A 14,448-nucleotide genomic window follows, 5' to 3' on the forward strand; every position below is an offset into this window, starting at 1 on the left:
CTCAAAATCATATGGTCACTGCTCAACTGAAAAAGCTCAACATATATATAAATGGCTTGTACAATTTCAGTCGCCTGTAAATGATTTAGAGGCAAAACATAAGTTTAGCACAGATTTAATTTCATTGCCTGTAAGATTTACACACCGTCGCTTGGCACTCATAGTGAGTCACAAAAGTTTATAATTTGAATTATAGAATTATTTTTTCATAATCTATATAAAAAAAAATAAACTGTGGCATTTGGTCCGAGCCATCTTCAACAGTTTATCAGAAATTGCTTACTGCTCCTTTAAATTGTCTTACTGTAGAGTGAGAATGGCGCAGATGAGATCCTCTCTTCTCACACAGATGACGTGTGTAAGACATCTCTTCAGTGTGAATTCTCATGTCATTCCACATTGAGAGCAGGTGAAATGCTTCTTTTAGATGTGAACGTTTTTCCACACTAAGAACAGGTAAAAGGCTTTTCTGAAGTGTGAATTAACAAATGATACTCAAGGTGAGCTTTCTGTGTAAAACTCTTGCCACACTGACAGCAGCTGAAAGGCTTTACTCCAGCATGAATTAACATGTGATTCTTAAGGTTTCCTTTACGTGTGAAAGTATTTCCACACTGAGAGCAGATGAAAGGCTTTTCTGAATTGTGAGTTAACAAATGATCCTTAAGGTGTCCTTTCTGTGTAAAACTCTTTCCACACTGAGAGCAGGTGAAAGGCTTTATTCCTGTATGTATTAACATGTGCTTCTTAAGGTTTTCTTTACGTGTGAAAGTGTTTCCACACTGAGGGCAGTTGAAAGGCTTTTCTGAAGTGTGAATTACCAAATGATCATTAAGTTGTGCTTTACATGTAAATCTCTTTCCACACAGAGAACAGATGAAAGGCTTTATTTCAGCATGAGTTAACATGTGATTCTTGAGGTGTCCTTTACATGTAAAACTCTTTTCACATTGAGAGCATGTAAAAGGCCTATTTCCAATATGAATCAACATGTGATTCTTCAGGCTTCCTTTACGTGTGAAAGTCTTTTCACACTGAGGGCAGGTAAAAGGCTTTTCTGAAGTGTGAGTTACCAAATGATCATTAAGGTGTCCTTTCTGTGTAAAACTCTTGCCACACTTGGAGCAGGTAAAAGGATTTTTTCCTGTGTGAATTATCATGTGAGTCTTAAGGCTTCCTTTATGTTTAAAAGTCTTTTCACACTGAGAGCATGTAAAGGTCCTCTTTCCAATATGAATAATCATGTGATTCTTAAGGCTTTTTTTATGTTTAAAAGTATTTCCACACTGAGAACAGGTGAAAGGCTTTTCTGAAGTGTGAGTTACCAAATGATCATTGAGGTGTCCTTTCTGTGTGAAACTCTTTCCACACTGGGAGCAGGTGAAAGGCCTTTTTCCAGAATGAAGTAACATGTGAGTTGTGAGGCTTCCTTTTTGTTTAAAAGTCTTTCCACACTGAGAGCAGCTGAATAGACTTGTGACTTCTGTTATTTGAGTGCTGCTTTGTGAGTAACTGTTTTCAGTTTTGGAGCAACTCAATGGTTTTTCTTCAGCAGTGTCATCATGAGCTTTCTGAAGCTGATATTTCTCCTCCACTTCATTCAGATCTTCTCTTTCCTCTTTCACTTTCACCAGGACTAAAATGAAAACATTAAAATGATGAAAATAAATTGAGACAATTGGAAAATAAAAGGACATTAGGATATGTTTACACCACAATGTACTAAAAATGGAAGGTTTTCCTTTGCAATTTCGAAAAGTTTCAAGTACAGACGACAACATTGTAAAAACAGATCCACAAAAACTGTATTATTCATTCCAGGCCAGTAGTTTGGCGAGGTCACTTTGAAATCACTACGCACCTAAAGACTGAACACTTAAAGGTGTAATATGTAATGTTTTTGCAGTAAAATATCCAAAAACCATTAGGTCAGCATTATATATTTTGTTCACTTGAGTACTAACAACATCCCAAATGTTTATAACTATTTGTAAATTGGTTGATATCTTCAGCGCGCACTACTCCAACGATTGCAAAGGGGGCTTTCTTTGATCGCTTTCTTTATATAATTTAATCATCTTTAAATAACAGATTATTTCAGATTATTTTCAGAAACAACACAAGTTGACGTTAGTCACTGGTTTGATTTACTGACACACACACAGACAAAGAACATCTGACTGTAGCCTGAATCAATACATATCAGATCAGGCATTAGAATTAACACAGTTACTTACATGTTGTTGCATTACTGTCGAGTCCAGGCACTGCACAATATTTTGTAATCCTCAACGGCATGTTTATTGCTTGCTAGCTCGATCTGGTTTAGCACAACATAGGCCTATGTTACTTCGGCTACCTATTCTATTGCATGTCATGCGTGAATCGGTGGGTGGGGCTAAACAGGCAATGATGAAGTAGGCATTGTATGTAGTAGTCATGACCGGAATAGCAGAAGCTGCGCCGGCGACTGTGGCATAATAAAAGTTATGCTGCTCATGAGGCGTGTTGCTGCTCATGAGGCGTGTGTTGCGCAATCACTCCAGCGGCCTCGTTCTGCTCCCACAACACTCGGTCCTGCTCTGCTTCATACTACAGTAACGTTAATAATCGCATCCACGGACATGATTTCTTCCCAAGTCCTATCCCAATTCTTTTCAACCAGCCGTTGAGGTGAAGACCACATGTCCCAAAATTCCCGGCTTAAACTTGCCGTCATCAAGCTATGCCTTTGTTTTGAATAGGCCTCTAGCGGACAGAAAATATTACATAGTGCCCCTTTAATATGCATGCGCATGAAATCACCCTTTTCACAAATTCACATTTTTGTAATTTACACAGTAAAACAATAAAGGCATTGTTTAAAAAACTTGCACTCTGAAACCTGTTTCAAATACAGTTGGCCTGTATTTAAAATGTCAAAGCACATTTACAAAGCATTTGCATTTTTGGCAGGCAGAAAAGGGAAAAAAAGCTGAATTTTGGCACAGTTTTGGCAGTGAGAAAAAGAGGTCTTCCTGGACTATAATGCATTATGATTGTCCTAAAGCCTTGTTAATGTGCATAAAGACTTCATCATAGTCTTTAAGATTGTACATTTTAATATTAGAAACAATGCTAATTGTATAAGTTAGATGCAAATATATTCTTTTAAGCTTAATTTATTATAATAATATGGAAAAAATACAGATCACGTTCTCCCACGATCCTGCAAACAAAACAGACAACTAAACAAAATAACGTAATGTAATTTATTTGAGTTTCTGACAAAATGTTCAATTTAATGCTACAAATGTGTCTATTTATAAATGTTTAAATTGTCACAAATGGGTCTATTAAAAATATTTATTATTTTAAATGAAATTAATCAATGAAGACTTGTTTCGTCCAGAGTTTTTCAACGAATCTCTATCATTTACAATTAAATTAACCGTCACTGGTCACCATCTACTGGCTTAACAATGTAATACAATCTTTATTTGAAATTTGAGCGCAACGTACTATCTAAGAGAAGAAGCAATTCATAAGAAAGCACTGCAGTTTTGTGGACGAGCAAAGGAAATCCGCGCGCTCTCGACATGAAGTCATTAAATTAACGCCATGGAATACCACAGGAAGATTTCCGTAAAACAGATAAACCTTTGCCCACACAAACAGATTACGATAACATAAAAACAAAGTATGTACAAGCCCCGAGTTCAACGATTCTAAAATGCAACGCGCGAAAAAAAAAAATATAAATCAGCCTGTTCAGTTGCATTTAAGACCTTCGAAATGTGGATTTAAGACATTTTAATGTTAATTTACGCCTTGTTTTTACATGAAATAATTTAAGACTTAATGTAGCACAACAGTTATTAAATATGAATGAAAAATAGACACCAACCTCCTTGTTCCTCGTGTTTTATTCTCCAGGGTTCTGGTTCACTCATGTCCTCCTCACTCTCCTCTTTAACAAACACCATCTTCACAGCAGCAGATCTCAGTTCAGCTGATGCTCCTCCATATTTTCCTGCTTGCTTCAAACCTTACTACCATCTGTGAGGATGGAAATATTACAGGTATTTATTGATTTGATTCAAGATGTATTTTTCTATCTACTAATAGTAGATAGAAAAGTATATACTAGTTTGTATTATGCCAGTACCACAACACCAGAGATCATTCTGAAACTAATCTTCTTCCTCTGAGGTTTAATGGTGGTTGGCAAACACACGCATGTGAATTACCTCCACCCACTGGACTGGAGAGTGAAGCGTCGAGAGAAGGGAAAATAATATGGATGGATGGATGGATGGGTGGCTGGGTGGGGGGCTTAGCTGTAACTTAAAAACAAAAAAACAAAAAAAAAAACTTCACAAAGAAATGAAAAGGACTTCGAGTTATACCAATAATCCTAGGCAGTGCTGTGTTAAGCCTTTGTAAAGTCTCTTCAGTCCGCAGCAGCACCAGCTTCAAAAACAGAGAACTATGTGTGTGCATTTATTATTAGATTGTTATGATATCTGCATCTGTGTAGTTCATCATAAATAGTTTGCATAATATGATGCAGGAGTTATTCAAGACAGTTTCCCATCCACAATAAAAATCTAGCCTTAGCTTGAAATTCTTCAGGGGCGCCGTTGGCACGGGGGTCAGGACCCCCGCAGTTTTGAAAAGATAGAAGTCGACCCCCGCTCTTTTGATAAGGGCTGCTTCAATAAGTCACACTATATAATCTTTTAGCTTAGGATATTTTTTTTCAAATGAGACCATTTTTCACGTTTCTGTGAGCTTCCGTTCGTAAATAATCAGCTGTTTTGTCATGGATGTGAACAGGAAACGCGCAATCTCCAAACCATCGATCAAAGCGTGCTAACGTTTTAGCACGCTTCGATGGTATATAAATCATGCCCGAACGTTTGTCAATCAAGCCAAACCGAGAAATTTGACACTTTAGGGTAAGGAGGCTGATCTCTCAGATTGACGCGCGAGCTGGCTTGACTTAAGTTTTCCTGAGGATTTATAGTTTATGGACTGTTTTGATTTTGGTAATTACATTTTGAAAGGCAAATTCATATTCCAGTGCAATAAAATTGCTAAGATTTCTTTTAATATTCATTTTCATTTTGTAATAAATCCAAAAGCAAAAGATGCAAAAATAACTATAACATGGAGAAGAAATGGCAAATGAGCTCATGAGTGATTCTCTGCAGCCGTCAACTGGTTATTGTGGAAAATGTATGTCATGTTAATGTTAAAAGTGTTTGTTTTCCTCCAGGTGAAAGAAATCCTCAACTCAAAGCATGGCACAATCCATGTTATCTATAAAACCGTACTCAGAAAAGTCAATGTTATAGTACACAGTGAAAGAATGTGCACATTCGTATGTATAAAGTACATTTATTTGTGAAGCAATGTTTTACATGTCTGTTTGTAAGATATGTACAGTATAGTGAACAGAAAATTCTGGAAAACAGACGTTCTGTAAAAACAATAAATTGTACCTCCTCACAGTACATAACACAACGTTCCCATATTCTTGGTGGACATCATTTTCAAAAACCTGAACCTTTGAAAAACGTTTTTATAACTTTGCATTTTTAGGCCCCAAAATGCCATTGTCATGTAAATGAATGGATAAAATCAAAACCCTTCTTTTTTCCAGTGATATTTCTCTGAGCTTTTTCTTTTTTTTGTAATGTCTCTCAGCCATCTCTCTTTCTCACTCTCTCTCCTCCCCCCATTATGAGTGGACCACCCCCATTGCTGATTGGTGATGAATGTTGTGCGGCTCAGTCCGATCCCATTTCAACAGTTTCTCAGAAATTGCTTACTGTACCTTTAAATTGACTTTCTGCAGATTAAAGCTTTGTTTATGCTTCGTTTACACTGCATGCCTGTGTGGCGCATTACGGCTCCGGCAAGGTTTTGTTCTGTCCTTTACGTGGTCTCAACTCACACCAGAAGCATTTCAGAAGCGGCTGGATTCGCGAGACCACTAGATTTGCTTGTCCAATGTTGTTTTAGTTGATTTTTCGTGTTTTTAATGACTAAATTGTTATATTTTGTCTGGTTTAATTATGTTTATTGCTATGCCATACTTTATTTTGTTAATGAAGTTAATACACTTAAAAGTCCAGTAATGGACAACAACAAGAACAAAGAAATTTAAAGTTTTTCAACTTGTCGTAAGTTTCTGGCCACCTAGTGATGTGAAATATGAACGGGAGTTTACACAGGGCGATTATTTTGACTTTATTTTGTATTTGAGCTGTGCGTCTTGGAAGCGACATCCGTCAAAAATAGGCGAGGCTCCGATCTTTAGCGAAGCGGCATGGCGAGCCCCTTCTGGGACGGTTCTAAAATGCACCGCGTCACAGCCGTAATGCACCACAGATGCGTGCAGAGTAAACAAGGCTTTAAGAATGGTGCAGATGAGCTTGTGCTCTATTTAAAACTCTTCTCACACAGATGACGTGTGTAAGACATCTATTCAGTGTGAGTTCTCATGTCGTTCCACATTGAGAGCAGGTGAAATTCTCTTCCTTTATGTGTGAATGTGTTTATACTCTGAGAGCAGGTAAAAGTCCTTTTTTAAGTATGAATCAACATGTGATACTTAAGGCTTCCTTTATGTCTGAAAGATTTTCCACACTGAGAGCAGGTAAAAGGCTTTTCTGAAGTATGAATTAACAAATGATCCTTAAGGTGTCCTTTCTGTGTAAAACTCTTTCCACACTGAGGGCAGATGTAAGGCTTTATTCCAGTATGAATTAACATGTGAGTCTTAAGGTTTGCCTTACGTGTGAACGATTTTCCACACTGAGGGCAAGTGAAAGGGTTTTCTGAAGTGTGTATTAACAAATGATCCTTAAGGTGTCCTTTCTGTGTAAAACTCTTTCCACACTGAGAGCAGGTGAAAGGCTTTATTCCGGCATGTAATAACATGTGCTTCTTTAGGTTTTCTTTAAGTGTGAAAGTGTTTCCACATTGAGAGCAGGTGAAAGGCTTTTCCGAAGTGTGAATTAGAAAATGATCATTAAGGTGAGCTTTCTGTTTAAAACTCTTTCCACACTGAGAGCAGATGAAAGGCTTTATTCCAGTATGAATTAACATGTGATTCTTGAGGATTTCTTTACGTGTGAAACTCTTTCCACACTGAGAACAGCTGAAAGGCTTTTTTCCAGTATGAATTAACATGTGAGTCTTAAGGCTTCCTTTATGTCTGAAAGTGTTTCCACATTGAGAGCAGGTAAAAGGCTTTTCTGAAGTGTGAGTAAGCAAATGATCATTAAGGTGTCCTTTCTGCGTAAAACTCTTCCCACACTGAGAGCAGGTGAAAGGCTTTTTCCCAGTATGAATCAACATGTGACACGTAAGGATTCCTTTCTGTGTAAAACTCTTTCCACACTGGGAGCAGGTATAAGGCTTTTTTCCTGTGTGAATTATCATATGACTCCAAAGGCTTCTTTTATGTTTAAAAGTCTTTTCACACTGAGAGCAGGTGAAAGGTCTTCTGACTTCTGTTATTTGAACGCTGCTTTGTGAGCAACTGTTTTCAGTTTTGGAGCAACTCAATGGTTTTTCTTCAGCGGTGTCATCATGAGCTTTCTGAAGCTGATATTTCTCCTCCATTTCATTCAGTTCTTCTCTTTCCTCTTTCACTTTCACCAGACCTAAAATGAAAACATTAAAATGACACAAATCAATTGGGACAATTGGAAAATAAAAGATAATTAATTTACACGACAATGTACAGATGGTACTCAGCCAGAATGCTTTTTTTGTCGCTGCGGGTACTGTGCACACCACATGAAGTAAGCATGCGTGTAAGCATTTGCTGTTTAAAATGAATTCAAACATTGTGTTTACTTTTTCCATGGACTGCGCTTTAATGCAGTACTAATACCCCGTATTTCTTTTTAAAATATTTCTTAATAGGCCTATGTATTGTTATTTTCTTGTAATAAAATAAAAAATAAAAAAAACAGAAATGTGAATTATAAAGGCTACACATAAAACTCACTTGTGATAGCGTAGTTTTTCCTAATAGTCTGCATTAATGAGTAGGTTTTGTATGCGCATTTTAAATAGGCTAGTGGATAATGCTACGACACTTGGAGCAACTGTCCTTTTAAGAGATCTGAGTTTGAGATCTGCCTTGGGATAGCCTTTTCAAGCCAACATATTTTGACTGAAATGTACATTTATTGATCTGAAAACGATCTTTGTTATTCATTTTCTGTAATTTGTTTATTTTTAATTAATAATGATAACATTGTAAATATTTTCTCTTAACAGATGTTAGGTGACAGTCTTTGTTTTACCGTTGTTGATGCTTAAGAAATAGTAATTTAAGAAAATAATTAAGAAAAAATTTCGATTGACTAAATGACTAAAAAAAGGAAATAAACATAACCTACAAACTAGGCTAAATGGTAGCATATTGCTTTATTTTCAAGGTAAAGACTCAGGACAGTTGCCTATTTATTTAGTACAGGTGTTTATTCCCTGTGCGATTTTGTATAAAGTGAGAAATATTCTTGTGAAATTAGTATTGCCAAATAAGTTTGTGTACAATTAAAAGTGTAACATAAAAACAATAAAAACCAATGCTGCCACTCAGTCTTTTGCCACTCAGTGGGTGTAACCGCAGCAGGGTTTCTGTTGTCCGGTAATTACCGGACATTGGCAGGGGAAAAAAATTAAATGTCCGACAAAATTAAATCTCTCCGGTCAAATTGTCAGATTAAAACTGCCTAATAATCCCGGCCCCGCCCCCCTAACACAATCTGAATCGACTGTTTGAAAGTTTTTAAACAGCATGTTGCATTTCAAATAAATCGTTCTCACCTATTATATTATCTTATAGCTCTCCAAGAATATGCAGAACCAGCGATCAGAAGGATTATTTGCCATTTTACAAGCCTTGAGTCTGCGGACACCGCTCCTCTTATCGATACCGTAAGCCTGCAACGTGATGCCCTCGCTGTCATGACAGCGCTCCGTGGCTATGGAGGATTGCATTTCTCCACAGCCTGCGAAGTCCTCATATGTGATTTCAACGAAATGTATCCAGAGTGGACCAAGCTCGCCAAGACAGCCTGTGTAATCCCTGTCTCGATTGTTCCTGCAGAGAGGGGGTTCTCGCTGCAGAATCGGATCAAGACGAAGCAGCGTAGTCGCCTTGCGGAGAACAAGGTTACGCGGCTTATGCGCATTGCAAGTTGTGGAGAGACACTGGGAAGTTTTGATTTTAAGTCGGCAGCTGCACAATTCAGCACTGCAAAAAAGCGTAAAAAGTAGCCAAAAATGACGCGAGACAATGTTATAGGCCTAGTCATTTGTTTGTTCAAGTTCATTTGACAGTCATTTAACACGGTGGCCAATTTAAATGTTACCAGCTAAATGAGACATACTGAGTTTATAATTAAGTTTGCTTGAGTAAAAACAATATTCTGATATTTTATGTGGGGAAGGGGGGGTTGGTTTGTTAAACTATGAAATGTGAAACCATAGTAAAAAACAATTGGTTGATTGACGCCAATCGGACGTTCATGTTTTTTTTTTTTTTTTTTTCGTCTATTTGAAAGTTAGGCTAATAAACATGTTGCATATACGGCCTGATTATGTCATTTTTTAAGTTACATAAACTGCTTTCAGTTTTCCTCAACTTGACTAATTAAGAGGCGATATTTGACTGGCATATCATCAAAATGTCCGGAAAACGAAACCTCTGCCGGTCACTTTGACCGGCACCATTTTTTTCTAGCGGAAACTCTGAACCGCAGTCACAATGGCTGACGGTGACGTCACGGGCATACCCTCTATTGACTGATTCAGAGGTTGAGGGTGGCCATTTTGAGTTGACATCATTGTAGTCCTTAGTTCACACTTAAGTCAGCACTTAAAGGATTAGTCCACTTTTAAATAAACTTTTCCTGATAATTTACTCACCCCCATGTCATCCAAGATGTCCATGTTTTTCTTTCTTCAGTCGAAAAGAAATTAAAGTTCTTGATGAAAACATTCCAGGATTATTCTCCTTATAGTTGACTTCAGTGGGCACCAAACAGTTGAAGGTCAAGTTTCACTGCAGCTTCAAATTGTTCAAAACGATCCCAGATGAGAAATAAGGGTCTTATCTAGTGAAACCATCGCTCATTTTCTGGAAAAAAAAAAAAAAAGAAAATTATATAAGTTTTAACCAGAAATGCTCATCTTGAACTAGCTCTCTTCTTCTTCTTCTCTATTTGAATTCCAGCAGTGTAGACACTGCTAAGTGTATTACTGCCCTCCATAGGTCAAAGTTTGAACAAATTTTTATATGCAATATGCTAGTTCAATAGTATATAACAATTAGTTCAAACTTTGACCTGTGGAGGGCAGTAATATGCTTTGCAGTGTCTACACTGCTGGAACTCAAATAGAGGAGAAGAAAAAGAGAGCTAGTTCAAGATGAGCATTTAAGGTTAAAACTTATATAATTTTCATTTTTTTTTTTTTTTTTTCCATTGTTTCTCTTGATTAGACCCTTATTTCTCAACTGGGATCGTTTTGAACAATTTGAAGGTGCAGTAAAACTAATTTTGACCTTCAACTGTTTGGTGCCGATTCAAGTCTACTATAAGGAGAATAATCCTGGAATGTTTTAATCAAAAACTTTAATTTCTTTTTGACTGAATAAAGAAAGACATGGACATCTTGGATGACATGGGGGTGAGTAAATTATCAGGAAAAGTTTATTTAAAAGTGGACTAAGAGTTAGTCTTAGGCCCAATCCGAATTGTATTTGATACCCCTTCGCCTTTCCCCTTGCCCCATGAAACAGAGCAGCAATGTGTAGGGGTGAAAATATTCCCCTAAGAAATGGGACACCACTACTACACCATTACACACGTCATCATACCTAGATTTTTATTAGTGTCCTGTAACATTTAACCAGTTTTTACAGTTTTCAAATCCATTCAGCCTATCTCCAGGTCTGGCGGTACCACTTTTAGCATAGCTTAGCATAGTTCATTGAACCTGATGAGACCAATAGCATCTCGCTCAAAAATTACCAAAGAGTTTCAATATTTTTCCTATTTAAAACTTTACTCTTCTGTAGGTGATGGTACCGCCAGACCCGGAGATCAGATGAATGGATTCGAAAATGGTAAAACTCAACTGTTTACCTCTAGGGGAGTTGGAAAATTAGCCTATTTTTCTTTAAGTCGCACAAATAAACAACTTGTGCCTTGATATGTACTCGTGAACTACTAACCCGAGACGACTCGAGACTTGACTAACCCCAAGTCTATAAAGTCTTTTGGTGTGACATATCTGATAACGTTCTCTATTTACTACCTCACACAATGGCATGAAGCACCACATGTGTTGCACAGCTGCAGATGCTTGCATGTGGTCGATTTTCAAGAAGTACATGTCCTTTTCATTTTTTTTTTGTTTTTTTTGCCCAAGTATTTGATAATGCATATAATATCCAGATATACCATGTTAAATTGCATTTGAATATACTGATAAAAATAGTACAAAGTCTTGAGACTTGACTTGGACCTCAAAGTCTTGAGACTTGACTTGGACCTCAAAGTCTTGAGACTTGACTTGGACCTCAAAGTCTTGAGACTTGACTTGGACCTCAAAGTCTTGAGACTTGACTTGGACCTCAAAGTCTTGAGACTTGACTTGGACCTCAAAGTCTTGAGACTTGACTTGGACCTCAAAGTCTTGAGACTTGACTTGGACCTCAAAGTCTTGAGACTTGACTTGGACCTCAAAGTCTTGAGACTTGACTTGGACCTCAAAGTCTTGAGACTTGACTTGGACCTCAAAGTCTTGAGACTTGACTTGGACCTCAAAGTCTTGAGACTTGACTTGGACCTCAAAGTCTTGAGACTTGACTTGGACCTCAAAGTCTTGAGACTTGACTTGGACCTCAAAGTCTTGAGACTTGACTTGGACCTCAAAGTCTTGAGACTTGACTTGGACCTCAAAGTCTTGAGACTTGACTTGGACCTCAAAGTCTTGAGACTTGACTTGGACCTCAAAGTCTTGAGACTTGACTTGGACCTCAAAGTCTTGAGACTTGACTTGGACCTCAAAGTCTTGAGACTTGACTTGGACCTCAAAGTCTTGAGACTTGACTTGGACCTCAAAGTCTTGAGACTTGACTTGGACCTCAAAGTCTTGAGACTTGACTTGGACCTCAAAGTCTTGAGACTTGACTTGGACCTCAAAGTCTTGAGACTTGACTTGGACCTCAAAGTCTTGAGACTTGACTTGGACCTCAAAGTCTTGAGACTTGACTTGGACCTCAAAGTCTTGAGACTTGACTTGGACCTCAAAGTCTTGAGACTTGACTTGGACCTCAAAGTCTTGAGACTTGACTTGGACCTCAAAGTCTTGAGACTTGACTTGGACCTCAAAGTCTTGAGACTTGACTTGGACCTATATATAAAAATCAATCAGGTTGCATTAGACTTGCGTTTCGCCATCATTTTGATGGACTTTGATGGATTTTTCCATCACTGCTAAAAAACTGACGGGACGGAAATTTTTCGGTTAACGTGACCTGTCACACTCCACGACCGCGGTGGCATGGCTGTCACACCTACCGTCACAGCCCTACCCTTTAGTCCAACACTGCTAAATGCCTAAAATTAACCAAACTCTTTTCAAAGGATTTAAATTCGGCTGCTGCAGCGGAGGACAGTAGTGCAATAAAGTTAAGAAAAAACAGAAAATACAGCTTGTTTTTGTATTAAACAGCTGTAAGCTTAGCGTACAACCCCCGTATATTTTAAAATGCCATTGCTTTGTGAAAATTGGTTACAAGTGTTGCGCTCCGACAACGGAAGTGATGTCTCACACTCATTGAAGTATAAGCGTAAGACATGACTGCCGTTGTCAAAGTGCGATCAGACCTCATTAAGCGAATGCTAATGCAGTTGGACACAGTGGCGTTTTAGAGGTAGAAATGATATAAATACTGTTAGGTTTCTCGCACAAACCGATCGTTTCGTGTCTTAGGACATCAATATGTCGTCACGAGCCACATGGTTTTATTTTTGATTTGTCTAAGCGAGTTTTATTTACTATTACGCGCCCTCCAGAACGCGCCACTTACGCGCCCTCCAGAAACCTGCGTTCTGCAAGTGAACGGCGCCTTGTGGTGCCATCACATAGGGGCACAAAATCACTCTCACGGACCTTCTCTATCAGAGCAGCTGAGTCTCTAGCCATTTTCAAAAAAATGCTAAAGACGTATCTTTTTCGTCAGTACTTGACCCAGTAGTATTAGCACTTACCTTGACTAATATTCTTCTCCTATCTGTGTATTTATTTATATATAAAAAAAAAAAAAAAAAAAAAAATTCGCTATGAGCACTTTACTGACATAACTGTGACTTCACTCAGCACTTACATACTGTTGTTCTCATGTTGATTTAATTGATTCTACTACTCTCATTTGTAAGTCGCTTTGGATAAAAGCGTCTGCTAAATGACTAAATGTAAATGTAAATGTATTACTTTATTTAAGAAGTTCCCATTGACACACATTATACGGCTGACAGACGGCAACGGTTGGAGTTTAAAATGATCATGTGTTCTACTGAAGAAACATCTAATTCTTGGATGCGCTGGGGGTAAGCAGATAAACATCAAATTTTCATTTTTGGGTGAACTATCCCTTTAAGTAGATTATGGAAGTGTACTTTTTTCACCTGGAAGTGCGCGTGGGTGGGGCTGTGTGGGTGTGGTAATGTGGGCTGGTGTGGCTACAGTGCCAGGGCTGATTTTTTTGTCCCAGTCCGCCCCTGCTCTCAGCCAATAAGTTTCAATGAGACATTTTCATCGATCAGTCAGTCGTCTACTTTGACTGGTAATAACGTTTGACAACCTTTTATCCAAAAGCAAAAATAATGTATTTCTAGTGCAAGAACACGGAGACATTCACGAGTGCACAGGACACAGTTTAAGCGAACACAATATCTGAGAGAGAGGAGAATCAGCAGTGGAGAGCGCGCGTCAGTTCTGTGGATGAGCAAAGTAAATCCGCAAGCTTTCGCGCTACTATAATGCGATCTAACGAGGCAAAATAAAATATAAATCGTATCGCTGCCTGTTTAGTTGTATTTTAAGACGTGGATTTAAGACATTTTAACGTTAATTTACGCTATGTATTTACATTGAATAATTCAAGACTGAATGTAGCACAACAGTTATTAATTATGAATGAAGAATAGACACCAACCTCCTTGTTCCTCGTGTTTTATTCTCCAGGGTTCTGGTTCACTCATGTCCTCCTCACTCTCCTCTTTAACAAACACCATCTTCACAGCAGCAGATCTCAGTTCAGTTGATTCTCCTCCAGATATTCCTGCTTGCTTCAAACTTACTCGCGTCTATGAGGATGATTTATTGACCTGATTCAACATATATCTTTCCATCTACTAAAATTAG

The 14,448-nt window shown here is 38.0% G+C and overlaps 1 pseudogene; it reads right to left on the bottom strand.

Moving 5' to 3' along the window:
* LOC137003911 (zinc finger protein 729-like) lies at positions 1–14,448 on the bottom strand (annotated as a pseudogene).

Source organism: Chanodichthys erythropterus, chromosome 3 (genome assembly GCF_024489055.1).
Source record: "Chanodichthys erythropterus isolate Z2021 chromosome 3, ASM2448905v1, whole genome shotgun sequence".
NCBI lineage: Eukaryota > Metazoa > Chordata > Actinopteri > Cypriniformes > Xenocyprididae > Chanodichthys > Chanodichthys erythropterus.